Raw genomic sequence first — 18,467 nt, 5'->3', positions numbered from 1 at the left:
ACTCGTAGCGTGCCTGTGGCCAAGTGCCAGCCATGAAATAGCAACTGCCACCAAATGAAATCCCTAAATAAACCCGTCTCGACGTCTCTTACGTGTAAATAAATGCTGATAATTTTGTGGCGATTCAGCACTGACCCTGTGCATCCTAATCTAAATACTATAATATCATCAAACCGCTATCACGAGTCACTGTGAACTTTTTGCATCCTGTTTCCTCTCTTCGAAATTATCAAACGTTCTTTATTTGTAAATAGACGAATATAAATATTGCTTGATTTCTTGTTTATTGTCGAAAACCTAAGTCCCGGAGTTTCGAAGGATACAACGTTTTTAATATATTTTTATACATGTCTCGCAGATTTATATCGCAATTTAAGCACGTTTTGTATTCATGAATTTATCACGACTTTTATTAGCTAGTTAAATGGAGTCCCAGAAGAAATTGATTAGTCCTATAAACGCGTCATTTTCTCTTGGCTTTATAATAGCTGCATGGGAACAATAGCATTTTTCGAGCATTAATGAGTTTTTTTAAAATTAGTTTGCATTTTAAACGGTTTTGCTAAGTACGAAAAACTTATATTCGTAGATTGCTATTGGAAGCAGTTCCATCGACGTCAGTCTGACGAGAAGGAAACGTGCGGTTGAAATTCTTCGCGGAAAAGCGTCACGTTTAACGTCGGAAGTATTAAAAGGTGAGGGAAAAATAAGGGAAGCGTTGTAGATTTTTGATTTAAAAAATTAAGAAAAATATTACCAAGTTGTTGGATCCCTTGGTATTCAAAAGGAAGCAGGATAAAGTGTTTGTTTTCAGATAGATTACCAATGAGCTTGTACGCATTTTGCATGGCTCAATTGATTCCAGTGGAAGATATTGCGCAATATTCTTATTACGACAATCTTTCTGAGAATTACGTATTATATTCCTTGTTGCAAAAAAGGCAATCATATGTTTGTGAATATTCATTGAGTGAATAATGTAATGCGACTATGCTAGCTGATAATTTCATGAGTTTAGATTATCCTGTGTATCATAGCTCTGGCATTTGGAGAATAGTCAATGGGATTAAAATAGCAAATGCATTAGAAGGATTCAAGTGTTTTGTCACTTGGTAATAATATTGCGTTATTTATATCCATAGCGCTGCTTTCACACAGTTGATAATAGGGAGGAAGTGCGTAGTTGTCGGTTGTTACTCTTTTGATGAGATGTACATGTACGTGTGAGAGAAATCTCTTAGCTACAATTGTTTCATACGCAATACTCATTGAACTTGAGATAAACATCTGAATCAAAGCTATATATAGCTTGGTGATGAGTGAACTTTCAATCAATACCTGTTATTTTTATTATGATTGAGAAAATAAACACTCTCTCACTTTTTTATTAATATTATCAGCTCGTCGAGTGTGCAGTAGTAATGGAGAATGCGTATATAGCAGACACGTTTCAGGAATTACACGATTTGAGGGTTTTATAGTGGAGGGGATCATTTTGAGACGGAGAAAGAATAATGGCGCCAAGCTCTCCGATAGAGGGTCGTATGTACGTGCGAATACTCATGATACCCAGTGACACGAAAATAAGATTAGATTGCGAGCATCACGTGTTTAGTCGCGTGGAACTAATCCTGGTAGAATTGGAGACCACTACCAAATTCATATTTTGGACTATTTGTGTCTCTGGACCAATGAATCAGTCAATGCTTGTATTATTAAAACAATACTAAGAATATAAGACAGTCCAATAAGACCAGATGTAGTCACTATATATGCAAAAAGCTCGCTCTACCATTACAGACAGTTTGCATCCAGCACTTAAAAACTCTACTCCATGTACTTATACACACAAACTTGAATAGACGCCAGAATATCAGTAACGGGCTTTGTTTTTGTCATTGGTCTGATTTTAGATCGTTGGATTGTAGAAAATAGGCCGCGCTTCACAAATTAGCTCTACCGTACGCGATCTCAGGAGTATCGAGTTCCTCTCGAATGAAGCAGAAGCCTCGAGGAACAAATCTCTCGGTTTTTGTCGCGATAGTCTATCTGCGATCCATTAATTGAACGGAGGGTCCGTGTCACGTGATTTGTCACCCGTTGGAGCAAACATATTTAAAAATGTCCGCCTATCGAGACAGTTTAACGATCTTCCTGAATCCGTTGACCTTCTCGCGTCATTGGAAAATGATTGTTTGAAATAAAACGCAAGTAAATTCACATGATTTAAACTCTCTATTTTTGTGTGTCTTTATTGCGCATAAATTTAGTAACGTATTTATAATTGCAGGTGTAACTTGAAATCTTCGATGCTGAAGAGTGAAGAATGCGACGAGAAGAAAGGACGAGGAAGGAAGGTTCCTTCCTCAACAGCCGCACAGGGTTGTCCCGGGGGTTGACCTTGATCGGTATAGACTTTGGGATTCTCGGCAAGGACGATGCGGTTTCAACCGCAATCGCGCGGCGACTCTCCGAAGACTCTGGCGTGTAACCGGCTACCCGCGAATGCTCCTATACATCCGCTGGTGCTTCAGCTGCGACTCGCTTTTCAAGGGAAACCAGTCGCAGCGGCCGACGTGGCTTTTCTGACATCGCCAACCGGTTATGCATCAACTAGCTTAATTTATCATCCCACTTTGTAGTCTTCCGCACTTTCAACCCTCTTCCCTGCAGCTGTTATCTCCACTTCCTTATTCTTGCTTCTCCCAAAATCTTATCCATCTTCCCAGTCGATGGATTCGAGTGATTCTGGCTCAATGATTTTCCATGGTTTTTTGTGCTCATCGAGAAGTTCGCCTTTCATCCTGGGGCTAGGTCAGGATTATCATTGCTAGATTCGTTGAATGAGAGGAGCAATCATACTTTCCTTTTCTCCGCATTTACGCCGTATACTCGAATGACACTGAATGCGCGTCAGCGAGCACAGCGGACCGAAATCAATACCACGATGTTGGCCTACTACGCCGTGGCCTTCTTTTCACGTAAATTAACTTAACACAAATGACACTTTGGCAAGATTTTATCATTCTCAAATTAATCCCGTCAATCCAAGCTCTCCGCAATTTTCCAATTAATGCCCTCCTTTTTTCCTTCTCGCAATAATTGCATAATTATTGCCTCAGTAGCTAGCAGCTGCTGGCAGATTTTCCGCTCGCTGAAAAATGCGCATACTCGTTCTACCCTTGGCGCTAGTATACATGTGTAGTGCGATTTAATGATACAAATATCGAATTAAAAAAAAATTCATTTCTGTTTGGCTCATAGTAAAAGTTTTCGAGTCACTAACCCCGAGTTTGATACGAAAACAACATATATTTGCTGGTTTTTATACGAGAAGGCGCAATTTCTTCTTATTCTTATAATTTATTAATGTTTTTATTATGCAAATACGAACGTCTGTGCAAAGTTTAGCGTGATCTTCCGCTTGCCCGATTTATCAACAAAAACAGGCTGCTTCTGGTACAACAACTGAAATGATTTTTAGAAAAAGAATAATGTATCGATAAAGGAACATAACGAGTGAGCGATAAGAGGAAACGATAAGCGGCGCCACGTTACGTAATATCATCCAATCGTTAGACATATAGCAGAAGTTTTATAATGCAGTACAATTCGATGATAAAGTGGTCAACTTTTTTAACATGGGATTTTTTAACACATATAGATAATATTATTGATTATAACGTTAAAAATTATCTTATTTAAAAATACGGTAAATTGGCACAAACAGCACAAAGTCGCGAGAAAGTTTTATTCCTACTGGTTTTCTAATTTTAATTATTCATATATTTCACTCGGCGATACTATTTTTTCCGAGTTTGTTATTAATGGAATTAGCCGGAGCTGCGCATAATGATTAAGCGGATGTGCGAGAAAGAAAAAATTGCGCAGTTGCTTGGAAGCGTTTTGGCTGAAATTACGTTTATAATATAGAGGAAATAATTTGAGACTCGTATACAATCTCAGGCGTTATTTACTCCGAGACCACGTGCTTTCGCAGCTGTCACTGCTAGTGCATGATTCCCGCCAAGCACAAGCAATTAGCTTGATGACATCTGTGGATGACTCGGAGCTTTTCGAAGAGTTTTGTTACAATCTGCATTACCGACTGACCAGCCTCTTATTCATTTTACCAAAGCCTTGTAACGGCTCCCTACGACCGCTGACGGAGGCTCAACGCGCGGATCGGCAAGCAAATTATACTACTCGTGTAGGAGATTTCTGATTGCGATCAAAGGAAACGATGGGAGCCCCTTTACTTTTCAGACCATAACCGACGTCGTTGACGTTACCGACTACTCTCGCATTTAGGTAATGCTAAAAGCCGCTTGGATCGTGATAACAAAAATTTCCCTTTCAATAATCTACTTTTCAAGGCTATTCAGAGGGAATTCTATTGATATAGTCGAGATTTTTTTTAATTTTAATGGAAAAGCATTAATTACACTGTATGTATAGACTCGTTCTAAATTTCCAAGTTACCTTTGGTAATATATGTTTTATAAAATATTTTCTGATGAATTTAATTTTTTTCTAAGCAATCACGTATTCTGTTTATCATAATTAACTGCTTAAATTTTAACGTGCGTTATAGTTGCATGCGATTTAAACGTATGTGTATACTGAGGACTTTGCTGAAGGTTACGATTGTATGCGTTCGCATAATTAAAGTGTGCTTATAAGGAATGTAAACAAACGCCTTAGAGAAACGCGATGGATTCGATGGCAAGGCAAGGCAAGGACGCTTTTACCACCTCTATTCACAACTAAAAATAAGTTTTATCCGTCCTACCACAAGCTTTTCCCTCGATAATGCATCTTTTGTGGGGATGATAAGATATTTACGCTTTTGCGTCTGTTTTTCTAAAAAAACATGTATCTTCACGGGCTGCACTCTTTCTACATATCTAGTTTATTATTTATATCTTGAATATGATTCCAAAAATAAAATAATCATGCAGCAAAATCTATCAAACAGAGACTTTTCTGTGATATTACGTTACTGTTACTGGTATTTGGTGTCAATTTACTATCATAGCCATATTGATAAGAGAAGAATGTGATTTTTGTTTGTAATTTAATAGGGACAAACGCACACGTGACTAAAGAAATTATTTTGTCTGTTAAGGAGTTGTTTATCGTCTTATTACAAAACTAAAGAAAATTACTGGAATAATAGAAGCAATTATACTGATACTGATACATCTATTCCATCAGGTTCTTGGAAGATGAAGGAATTGCTTATACTATATACATTTTACATAGTATATATGTATATATGTCAGTGGTATTGTTTTACAACGAGGTTTATGCTTCGTAGGTATACGTTTACGATTTCTTTAAATCATTACTTTTTATAACTTGTCTGTCACTTCATTATTATATACACATATATAGACATATATTTAAAGAGAATTGGAAACTCATCATAATACTAATCAGTTGATCGGTGCAGCATCAGTTAAAATTGATCAGACCTTTCTCATTGCTTCCTACAACTCTCGTTTCCTTGTCACATTCCGCCGGAACGTAAAGATCCGCTCGAAGAAACATATTTGCACGCAGACAGCTATTTAAAGATTCTTACTGCATTGAAAATTTGTAACGCGACTGTTAACTGTAGTTTTTTGCGTCAAGTCTCCTTTTGTACAAATAAGACATTCTTACAGAAAAGTTGAAGCAAAAAAAGACACAATTTTCAATCCTATTTTTAGCATTTGAAAAGACGTCAATAAATTTTACAAGTTTATGTCTCCGAGGAATATCTAAATTATACTAGAGTTGCTGATACTGATGTGCAACATGGCGTAACTTAAGGATGAACGGCAGTCGTTGATTAACAGATGATGAACATTGTCTGGCTGGCGCCTGCCGGTCTGTTTGTTAACCTCCGACCTCTATGTTACATTTAATTATGCCGGGGTACTTTCCATTCCGAAAAGTCCGCGTTATGCATTAATAGTTTTCCGGAAATTCATATATACATAAAGTAATCATAATTTTTATAATTAAGTGAAGAAAAAAAGAATCCCACAGAGGGTTTAAAAAATGAAAAAAAAATATATATAATATATTTTATATTTATTACGCATATCTACGCGTACATACAAAGCATCGCACGAGAAAAAATTACCCTTTTTTTCTTTTTATGTTTAAAATATAATGCCCATAAATAAATTAAAAAATTCATTCAAACCAGGTACTTGGAGAACGTTCTAGAAACCAAAGAAACTAACTACTTTATTACACCGGTTGAAATCCTCGAATGTATCGGCTGCAGAAATTGTGAAGCAGCAACTTCGATAGGACAGCGACGTTTTGAGCGAAATGCATGTTTACGTCGGTCATGACGCAGTCTTGACGACAACGAGTCGTTGTAAAAGTTTAACATGGTCAATGAAATTTACCGATCTTGGTAAGCCGAGTTCAGCGCCGATACGAGCAACAGCTTCTAGATGGCGCCGTCTTCAGGCCTCGGCTGAACCGTTCCACACAGTCCACTTGGAACTTTGGAGCCAGTGCGCAGAGAGCAGAAGCTCCGTGGCTGCTTCCAGCAACGAAGAATCGTGGGAATTTCGGGCCACCACTTTGCTCCTCTTTTACGTTCGCCGATATATGAGGAAGGAGGGCCGTGGTGGGGGTCTGGAATTCCCACAGTCCCTCATCACCGTCCGCCACAGTCGCCTATATATCCATGGAAGGCTCGCGTGTGCGCACGAACGTACACTGTACAGCTCAGCCAGCCAACCAACTCATTTTGAAACGACCTGTAGGCCCTGTAGCCGTTTCTGTAGCGCCTGTAGCTCGAGCTCGCTCTGTCGTGTCTGCGTGCCATACGTTACGGTACGGAGAGAGTATTGACCGTCTCAGCAGGCAGCAGTGGAAATTTCCACTGCCCTACCCCAAGACTCTCTTTCTGGTAACCAGTATACTCCTGCACAGTCCATACCACATACATACTCTTTCTTCTCGTGGCCGATGCCACCGGACCAACTTATTTCTGTCTGTGTGCATGCATGTGCATACTTTAACTCCGCCCTAACTACCGCGTCTACAAAGTCTGCATCGGGCTCGTCTCGTTTTTGCACATCTGCTGCTCTGTGTAGCTGGCTCCTAATATTACCACGAAAATATTCTTTTGTAGGTTATTCCTTGTTTCTTTCTCTCATTTATGTATTAATGTGCTTGTATTCGGTTCATTTTATTTTTTACCAAGTTTTCAATAAAATGAAATAGATTTTTTATCAAGTATTTGCAAAAGTATTGTTTTCAAAAAAGTAGTAATTCTCGGATTAGGTCAACTCGGCGATTTGCTCTTTATTGATTTTTTTCAATTGGTGTGCCAAACACACGACTAGGGACTACTTTACTTGTTTGGAGAGAAATGGATCATTTTATCGCGAGCTGTTTTAAATTCTCAGGTAGCTTGGACATATCAGTCGTTAATAGAAAAGATTACAAGAATTTTTATAATGTACAGAAGTTGAGAGCCGTTAAAACGGGAGATTGCATGGTATTCAAAATGCACTACGCTGCAAAGTGAATTGGTAAGTATGGCTCGTATCATTTGACCTTGATATGTACGAGACATAAATAGAATGCAGTAGCCATTGATTCATCGAACATGACTAATTTTCAGATGACCAATAAATTTTCAGGATTTTTGTCCGCAATTTCTTGTAAATTTTACACAGCAACGAAGAAGGGAAATCAACGGGCGATGTTGGTTCGACTTAGTAATGGAGAGAAGAGCGAGATAGCGGTTGGTTCGTTTCTATTTTTAGCTAGGCGCCGTCCTTCGCGTTTATGTAATGACAGGAAAAGAATATGTCGCTCACTATCAAGTTGCATTTTTAAGTTGATTTATATATATTATTCCTATCATTGCACTCCTTTATATTCTTATTGAATCGAATTGTAATTTTTTTTTTTAAAGAATTTCGTTTTTTTAATGATAGTAATAGAAGAAGATCGATGAAATGTTATTATTTAATTAAAAAATATACGATGCAATGCGAAGCAGTTGGAAGAGCTCATTCTTGCCGATTCCAGGATTCAGCGTCATCTTTCGTTCAAACACGTACTGTGCTCTGCAAGGCGTTGTGCTTTTCATCGTCGGTATAGAAGTTAATCTTTTGATATACAGTAGGTATAATAGAGAAGAGAGAAACTGCTACTGATAATGTATGTGTGAAAGTTTTACAGAGCTCTGCTTTTACAGACTTTGATAATTTGCCCTTTGTCAGTAAGGATGCATTGTTTGACTATAAAAGAGAGATTAACTGAAAATCTACAGTGTTTCAGACATAATTAAGTACATTTGTTTTAGTTTAAATGTAAAATAAATTTAAATACTCATTTACTGAATTCAAAAATGAATAGGAGATTAAAAGTTACAAAGAATGTTATGAGTATAATACTTAATAAATACTTTATTAACTAATTTAATAGCGTTTTATGCTTGATAAATTATGTTTCCTGTGTATTTCTAAAGGCACACAGTATAACAATTATTAATTTACATACGAATTTTTACTTTTTTTTTATACATAAAAGTGGTGTAAGTAATATTGATTAAAACCTTTATAGAAGTGACTTATGATATAGTGTGCTGTATAGATGATAAATTAAAAAATAAATTTTGTTACGTTTTATTTTATGGAGCAAACTTACTTACAACCTTTCATTGCTACATATTTATATATTTAAAGAAGGAAACCATGTAAGCTTAATATCTAAGCACTAAAATTTGTTATATTATCGAATTTACAGTAAAGCATTTTGTAAAGAATCTCTATAAATTAGAGATTGTGTTCGATCTTTCGCTTTCTTTCAGAAAATAAGTTAGCCAGTTAATTTATTGGAGTTTGGAATTAAATCGTAAAAAGTCCTACAGAAAAGTGACAGAAAAATTGCTCGACTGTATCAAGCTAAGTATGGACTTTTACCATAAAACAGTTTTTTTTGCATCATTATTTATTGAGTTCTTTGGTATGCATACTCCTGAAACTTGCTGCTTTGCATATCTTAACTCCGTCTTGGAGACTTTGCAAGGCGCGTGTTGCTCTGTGCCGTAAAACATCCTTTTCGTTTTCTTTTATCCGTACCCCCATCTTGGACCACTACCATTTCACAAGGAACTCTGCTAGCAGTGAATTGCGAATTGATTCGAGACACGCTGTGCTTGAAAATTTTCGAACTTTGAAAGCTGCACGCGCCAAAGTTTATCTTTTCGGCTAAAGTTTTTCCATTTGATGTATACCGCGATAAAAAATCAGCACGCCGGCTAACCTTTACGTTTTTCTTTTTTAAGAAGCATTGCATAATACTGCCTTAAAATAACACGTGTTAGCTGGTTAGACGAATGAAGTTTTGGACCAAACTGAGAGTTGGGTAATTCTTGACCTTCAACCTTTTATAGGATTAAAATATGACTGGTTAAATAATGCACGGTCCGTTGCCAAAATAAACTTGGAATAAATTTGGTAACGTTTGTATAAGTATATACACGGTATTGGTTTTGGAATTGAAACTGAAAGGGCGAATCAGTAGAGCAAAGTGATGGTGATCGAGGCATCATTCACAGTTGAAGAAGTCTCATTCAACGTTTACCAAAGGCAGGCAAGACTCGTAGGAGTTTAGTCGGAGCTTGCAAATGTATATATTTCAATGTACTGGTAAGGCATAAGTCTGTGTGAGATGCACGGGTAAACCTTTCGCGTGTCTAGCACGCGCACCAACGAAACGTGTCACCCTGAGGAATGTGGAATACCTAGCGTCACGAATAGCCAATGGTAACTTTAAGCTGTGGAACGCAAGACAATCAAGTTTTCTTCCTCAACTGTAATGAAAACATTTACCCCTTAAGAGTAACGCATACTTGCAAATTTAACCTGATATCAGGTTCTAAATTACTTTTCGAAAGTTGCAACATTATTTTAGTAAATCGTATGTTTTGTACACAAAAATTTAGAATTATATTATATCTTAGGGGAATGTTGCCAAATTCCTCTACCGAAGCAATTTATGGAATACAGAGAAATAGGTGTAATTTAAATAAGAACAAAGTAGCTGTCATTGAACCTTTCACTGAAAACTAAAAGACAATAAAATTTTATTTATCAATAGTAACAAATAAAAGTTACGAAACCTTTGTTACTAGACGTCGAAACAAACGAAACGCTATAGACTACTGTATTTATGCATTAAACAATTGAATTGTTACAAATATATTATACCGATAAAGTTGCATTCATGGTCCAATTAAAGCAATAGTTCCAATTCAGTTACCCTCCGCAACATGAAATTGATTGTTTCCTGCAAAAGTTGATATTTATTTTATATAATATATGTGTTTTTATTTTATTATTTTCTTCAATTATTAATTTGCAGTTGAATCATTACATAGTCTCTTAACGAACTCTATAGATGTGCTTGTAGTGATCAAGTAGGTGTTGCATTTTGCGTGAGCTATTCAAATTTCTATCTAACCGTTACGGATGAAATGAGCCAGGTAATAAAGCGGAGCTGGCTGTGCTGGTTGTATACTGTATACTCCTCGGTATAACAGTAGAAGCGTTAGTAAATTTTAACGCGTAGTTTTGCATACACCGGTCCTATCGCACTAGCATTTAGATCTCTTCTAAACGGTGACATTTAATTGGAATGTCGATCACGTTTTCCCATCTTCATTACGGAATTGCCAACGCAGTTTTTGGAAGCCTGCGTGGCTGAACTAGTCGTGCGTTAAACGCACGATTCGCCAAACGAACATGTAAGAGTGGTTTAAACTGTATAAACTATAATCACTTTTTCTACAATACCTTTCAAAGGAAATATATCGAGTAAAGTACGCTGCATTATTTAAAATTTTTATTACCGCTCTGTATTATTTTTTGCTTACTTAACGCAGGTCACGTACTGCTACAGGCTACGGTGATAAAAGAATATTAAAAAAAAAAAAAAAAAAGAAAAATCTAACAAACTTTTCTATTTAAAAATTATATTATGTAGAACAAAGAATGTCTATAATTACTCAATATTAAATTAGATTGAAGAATTAAATACGATTACAGTACGTTATATCCGAGTATAAAAGATTCTAAATTGATGTAAGAATTTAAACATCTATATTTCTGTAATGTTTGGTAATTGTATGGCGAATTCTAAGTACTCCCTGTTGCATGCATACGTCCATAGGAGCCCACGCACGCGTGCAGAGATTACCTTGAAATATGCGTAATCCTTGACTGTTAATGGTCTCGTTATTAATCAAAATTAGCCACAGATGGTGGAATTCGACATTGTCGGAATAACGCCATCTTGCTGGAATTAGCGAGATGATGCGCTGCCAAGACAGAGCCACGTGGGAAATTAAGTTGCTGCTTTCCCTTCCTGCTACTATTGCTGCACGTTTCAATTGACGGCTGCACGACGTTCAAGCTGGCGAGCTTCTTACTCCTACCATGATATACCCTTTATTACAGTATACGTATATCATTATAAAGCTATACTTGAAAAATGATCTCATTGCAATTTACCTGAACCACGCTAAATCAAAAACTTATTACTGTAGCATACTCAACCAACGTATTTTTCAATTACTACCTCCAGAAGACTAATAAATAACCTGCGCTAGCATTAATATAGATGAAGCTATATTTGCATTATCCGCAACATTTTCAAGTAGCCAGGAAGATTCAATTTTAAACACACCGAGCTACCCAATGGAAGAGCCATACTCTCTTTGTATACAGGTGCAAAGAAGCAAAACTACTCGATAAGTAATTTGGAAAAGTTTTAGTTCTTTAATATTCATCGAGTATTATTGATTAAACTTATCGACCACCGTACTATTCTGTTTCGATAATGCAGTTCATCGTTACGCCATTATTATGAATCATTAGACCGGAGTAGAGTTGAATTCTAAATTATTGTTTGTTTTAATCGGATTACCGAGATAGAAATTGAAATGGAAATTTAGCAATGTATGTATACGTAACGACTTAATAATACGTTACTGCATTTGTTCTCCACGATGAATTCAAAGTTAGCAGCAAATTTTCTATTCGCGTGCTTTTTTAACGTTCAATATTGATAGGAAAAACTAGCAAGAAACATATATATATATATAGACTCTAAGTCATATATCTATCTTTGTAGGTGTAATAAAATTATGTTTTATGACGGAGGTTTTCTCATTTTCACCTCGTGTGTGGACGTATATGTATGTACGAATAAATCAAGCAGCTTTTGTCCACTCCTGTATAATGCACGTGTCAAGCGAGACTCTCGGTATAGTGGAATGTTTGTTATTCCTGGATTTATAAAACTTTGCATCTCGAGAATTCGCATCTACTTTACCTCATTATAGATTGGATTGGGGACAGTTGTTAGATGGACTTACAACAAAATTTCTACATTCGCATACTCGAATAAAGGAGGACAACGGTGAACGTGGCTGGATAATATACAATTTTTGGAGAACATCATAGAGGTTATTCACGTTCTTTCGAGGATTATTTATTCCTAGTGTCAGGATTGCCGTAGATTTGGGGGCGCATTCATACATTCACCAGATATACCGTTCAAAGTAGTACGTGGGTTAATAAATATCTTCGTCGTGTCGTCCATTCGTGGGTTATTCCTTCGCAAGTTTTCGCATCAAAGTTTTTCCTTCACGAAATTATTGAACTTGACTGCACATTGTAGTTTTCCACTTCACGCACGAATCTAGAACGCTACTGTATTTTTTCATTAAAACGTCAGTGATTTATCAGTGGTATCCTTGAACTTGCACACTATTCCTCAGCTTTACTTATTAGTTTCATGCGCGCTTCAATCAGACAACGTAGCTTACTTAGCCACAATGGTTGAAGCTATGAAACTTTGGCACTTATAGTTTTCAATCAAATGTATCGTTTATCTATTTTTGTCGAATTAGAAATATCGTTTCTTTTGTTTGTTAATGGTTCATTTTTTGTGTAACAGCATGCTAGGTATTATTATTATTATCTTTTTTAAAGGAATACCGGAGAATTATCCTTAAGCACTGCTCTCGAGGAGCATTATCGAAAGAGGAGTAGCTATAATAGGGGACGACGCGACGTTTTAGCGTTGATCCGTTAAAAATCAGAGATATTAAAAGAGGAAAAAACGTTTAAATAAAATGTGCGGCATGAAAAATTTAAAAGCTTCGAGAGAGTGCAATGATAATCCAGAATCGAGTTGATGGTTTACAGAGTAGCGCGAGCGTATCACGCGATTATACGGGATTTTACGGATTTGGTGGATTTGTGGAAAAAGGACGTGCACCGAAGGGTTGGAAGGTCTCCAAAGGGGGTGAATGGGGCTTCGAGGGCGGATACCATAGCATTGCGCACGGCCTCTAAGTGTATGCACTGAGAATGGAATTTCCAATCTTCCAAGAGACACCCTGGGATACTCGGAATTAACGCTATGCGAATATAGAATGTAGTATATGTATCTGTATACTATATATGTGTGTGTGTGTGTATATATATATATATATATATATGTGGGATATATTGGAAACCGATATTCATGACTCGCTCGTGTCATTTGCCGGTATACTATATATATTCCGCGTAGCTGGCCATATCCCTGGATCACCCTATCGCTCTTCTTTTCTGTTTATCCGTATCTTTGACTATTTATCCCTCGGCCAAGTCTGATTATCGAATAATTCTTCGGAAAATATTCTTCAGCTTTTTATGGGCAAATCAGCGTTCTCCGTTTCACATTAATTCACATAATTGTAAAATATTTTACAAATCCAAGTTTGCGGTCGGTATAGGTTTTTATCATTATCGTGGACGCGCGATTTAACGAGGCGTTTGGAGTACAGAAACGCGAGAGAGAAGATATTATAAATTTTCTTCGTAGAAAAGGCATAAATCGAAAGCGCGGACGGATATTATTTAGTAGCAAGGCCAGATAAATCAATATGCACGTTCAGACAATACGTCGGACGGTAGATTCATTTTTATGAACTCGCGAGACATCTTTGTTAAATTTATCGTCAGGTTTAAAAATGTAGGACGGATGCTCAATCAAGTTTTATCAGATTCGGCGATTCGTTTGCAGCAGGCAGGCAGGCAGCTTTGGGCATCTGCATTCGTCATAGCGATATGGCGCGCTCAAAATCTGACAAATTCAAGTTTCAGCATTTCATGTCCGGTTCCGTATATACTCTGGACTAGTCCGTCTGTGACGTCATTTGGTATTCATATAGAAATATCTAAATAACCGAACGTATCAAAAATCTACGGTCTACATATTCATATGTTGCAAGCTTGTCGACGTATGGGGGAGAGCAAACGCTTCCGGGCTCGTCGTTATTTAGTGCATAATGAAATTAAATTGCTAAAACGCAAAAAACTCGCGGTATTAGAAAATTTATATTTCGCTGGAGAAATATTTGCAGGGGAGGCTAAATCAATATGATGAAAATTATCCGTCCTGGAGGAAGATTTATTATACGAGAGAAGGAATTTATTTGGTTTTCGCTGTTCGGAGATTCTTTATTCGGGGGTGGAGTGGTTGTTTTATAAATATCACGTTTGGCCGGATAATTCTTCCATGATATGCCTGAAACGTGACAAATTTTCAGTCCCGTTGTTTCACGACCGTCCGATGCTGGGAGTGCAGGCTCCGCGATAACCGTGCGTTATTTTCAAAGTTATATCACGCGCACTTGCGCGACCTGCCAGAAAAATCCACTTATACATGTATACATAGTGCTACACTATACATTCCGCCCCCGTATTATTCTTTATATATATTATTTTTTTATTTTTTCTTCCTCGACAGAGCAACGACTAAGTGTACAGTTTACGTCGATGATTCCAGCCTACTTTGTTACACCGGCAAGAGTGCCGCTCGTTTGTCGAATGGGATGAAAGCATTTCGACGTCCGCTCTGAAAATGTTCAATTTCAGCATCCCCTCGCGTCGACGCACCATTACTCGCTATTATCTTGCCAATAGAACCAGTCTGTGGCTAGGCGTGTAACTTCCAAATGCGCATGCTCCATTTCTTCCAAACTTTGCCAAAATTAGCCAAAGGGTTTTTCCATATATATATATATATATATATAGTTTTATTATTTTGATAACTTTGGTGCATTAAATTATTTGTAACAAATGGATAAACACTTGGAGAATAAACAGGTAAATGCACAGCTCGATAATGAAACGAGAAGGAATGGAGGTAAATCGATTGGGACAATTGGGGTGATATTCGATGGTTCGAATTTGGTTTAATTGTGTATATGGTCGTGTTTTGAAGTAGCCTATGGGATTAAAAGGGGTATAAGTATGTGTTTGCACTGTAGTGGTTTATCCATCGATCAGGGCTATTTGATCCTACAGAATAGAAGGGCTGGGCGCGCGCAGGTATTCGGTAGAGGACGTATAAGGTTGCTTTGATCAGCGCAACCAAAGACAATGTTTGTGTGAGTATAAGTGAAAACAATGGTGGCACGTTATGGTACGCTTTGCTGGCCGGGCTTTTAGCGCAAAAGCTCCTGCCAGACCGGATGGCCCACGGGAAATAAACTACTTTGGTGGACCATCGACGATGATGTGAACGGTGAGAAGCAAAAGATAGATAGATGCGGATAGATAGATCGAAGCTGCTGTACTATCGGTGGACCACGCAGCTACTGGAAAATCCATCTTCCGAGTACCTTCGTCCATTGCACTAGGATTACTTTTATCTCCCCCCCCCCTCCCTCTCCCACTTTACCTTAAACTTACAGCCAATCTTGGATAGATCTAAACTGGTCCACAAAAATGATCGTCTAATTAAAGCTCTCCACGAATTTAACGATGAAGAATATTATTTCCACTTTGACTTTTCTCTTTTATATAAAGTACCAGAGATATATTATATGAATATAGGTATATATTTGTTGGAGGAAGTTTTTTTATTTAAAGTTGTGCTTTATTGTTACCAGCGATCGTATCTCAGTGCATGTTGTATCTAGTGCAAGAGTTATCAGATCCAATCTCGTGTACGGTATCTGGGTTTTTAAAACGATTTTCATGGTTGTAGGTGACAGACAGCAAAAGTCGAATATTCTTCGCAGTAAAAATTTCTGGCTTTTAGAAGTCACGTTGATGAGAGTTTTGGCTAATTAGATAGGAAATGAAATTGGAAAAGCTCTCGTAGACCCTTCCCTTCCGGTCTTGGTCCCTGCGTGGGATATGGCTCGCTTCCAGTTATACTGAAAATGAATGACCAGTTCTCCCTTATTGAACCTAACCTCCTTTGCATAGAGATATCGACACTCGCTGGCTTTTTTACGATTGCTTTTACCCAGTTTCCTTCTCGTTTCGTAGAAGAACTAAATGCTTCGACCGGTTGTTCTTTAATCGGCTAAATTATTGGTTTTACTCTACAACGTCGTAATCTTTCAAGCATTCTCTCTCTCTCTATCCCTCCTATTCCCTTCCCACACCCACAGTCTAACTATCTTTCTTCTTAATTTCTGCTTCTTTGCTCTGCTACCACGATAAAACCTTTCTTCTCGCTTATCTTCGAGCCCCGTAAATTATTCCACGATTAAAACAGATGATTTGATCAATTTGTAAGTAATAAAGACACGATTATCATAATATCGATTTATTCGCTCCGAGTCTCTCTTCCTCTCTATCGCATTATCATTTATTTTGCGAGTCTTGAAATAACTTTTATGTTATCAAAAAGCTTAGAGAAATCTAGTTTTCATTCGTGGATTCAAGGGACACCGCAGTGCTATTAGTGTACGTGGCGTCGACGCTCGGATGGGTATTGGATTAGTGCAAGAGGATCCAATTTTTTAATTATTTCTTTCGCTGCGCGTGATATCCACGTATATCAGCGTTTTCCTCGTTAAAGTTATCGAAAATGAGATTTCCAAGTTTAATACACCAGTGCATTCCACAAATTCCTTTTGCACACTGGATATACATACATATTAGGAATTGCTCTTTATCGTTCGAGCTACACTACACTTACACACACAATGCGAAGCTTTTCAATTAACTCGACCATACACTTATACGTTTCATTCTCCTTTGGCTACGTATATACCCACTTCAATTAAAGCTACTTGCTGAGATATTGGCGCTTGACAAAGTTTGCCAGTATTAAACTGTTTACGAGCTCTCCGAAAAAAATCTCAACTTTTTACACACACTTTCAAACACTTTGAACAAATACATTTTTCAGCAGCATTCCCAGGAAATTTTGCCAAGATGTGAATTTATTTGCCAAACTCAAGGCTTTTTCTAGATAAAATCTGTGAATGGTGAATGCAGCTTTGGGAGAATCACCTCTGCTTGAATATTTTTATCATCATTCATCCCGTTAAGGGACATGAGAACATTTGTTTATCTTCGATAAACTTTATTTTGCGTTGTCGCGTTTGGTCGGTGAAACATTTGCTTTATTTTCAGCTATCGCGCTCGCTTCCTACCGCGAAACATCGAAAATAAATCAGCGTTGCGGAAAGTTTTAAATGTGAAAGACTTACCTTCCGTATCCAATTTCCTTTACCTTGCAAATCCATTTACCTTCGATGGGTGTAGCAAACTTGAAATGTGTTTTTTCTCACATCTCACTACTGCAGGAAACGATCTCTTTCATTGATGGAGATTATATGGAGCCAAGTATTACAAGACTCGAGGAACTTTACTCGAAACTTTCCAACGTTCTAGATTCGCAGTTGCCAATCATTTTGATAAGTTCAATATCTAGACGAGCTGGGTCACTTTGGAAGAGCCGGTTGGTGAAAATTTTGGTAATCTTAAATATCAAACGCTTCGAGCTGATTTATCGCGAATCTCTATATATATATAGGCAGTGCGACAAAAGTATAACAAGGCAAGGCTACGAGGAAGGAGGAGTATGGAAACGTAAAGATCGAAGATAGGTGAATGGCCGGGTTTAGAAACGAGCGTAACCGTAAGTGTTATACGCTGTTTTTTGTACTTTGCATTGTAACATTTTTCTCGAAAATTACGACGACGTAATCACTGACTACTTTGTAATCTACGTTAGCTGTTGTAAATTCATATATATGGCTGCAAAAGAATAATTTAATAGTATTGCTACAAATTTTCGTTAAATTGTACATGTAAATTTACAACGAAAGTCATGAGTTACAAAGTTACCTACGAATTCGGTACTTTCTAAATTAATTTTACAAAGAGCGGATCCTAGGGTTCTTTGGAAGATTTTCTAGTGATTAATTTTTGTAGATCCTTTCATTCTAACTGTCGGTTAGCGTTTAAACGAAACCGAATATACGGACGGAATTAGAGCAATTAAAGCGTAGATTGTTTTAATATCTAGTTTTAACTATTAGATTCGCTGACAGGTCGTTCACCTGACAGCCGCGTGAACCACTGCCTGTTGCGTTTCGCATTTATGTGATCGTATAGGCTGCTCTTTGTTCAGAT

At 37.4% G+C, this 18,467-nt stretch overlaps 1 protein-coding gene and 1 long non-coding RNA gene across 2 annotated transcripts in view; one reads left to right on the top strand and one right to left on the bottom strand.

The window, feature by feature from the left end:
• The window catches only part of Ip6k (Inositol hexakisphosphate kinase), a 334,638-nt gene that overhangs the window by 23,764 nt on the left and 292,407 nt on the right, over nt 1-18,467 (bottom strand). The window lies entirely within an intron of this gene.
• LOC136784650 (uncharacterized) lies at nt 6,973-8,474 on the top strand. The gene is made up of 4 exons (XR_010824435.1): nt 6,973-7,144; nt 7,426-7,547; nt 7,640-7,766; nt 7,959-8,474. It is a non-coding gene; the product is annotated as an uncharacterized lncRNA (long non-coding RNA).

This window comes from Prorops nasuta, unplaced genomic scaffold (assembly GCF_024137725.1).
Source record: "Prorops nasuta isolate Cenicafe-Biocafe unplaced genomic scaffold, Cenicafe_Pnas_1.2 PNAS00062, whole genome shotgun sequence".
Lineage (NCBI taxonomy): Eukaryota > Metazoa > Arthropoda > Insecta > Hymenoptera > Bethylidae > Prorops > Prorops nasuta.
The sequence above is the reverse complement of the archived record's forward strand: the minus strand, read 5'-3'. Positions and strand labels throughout refer to the sequence as shown.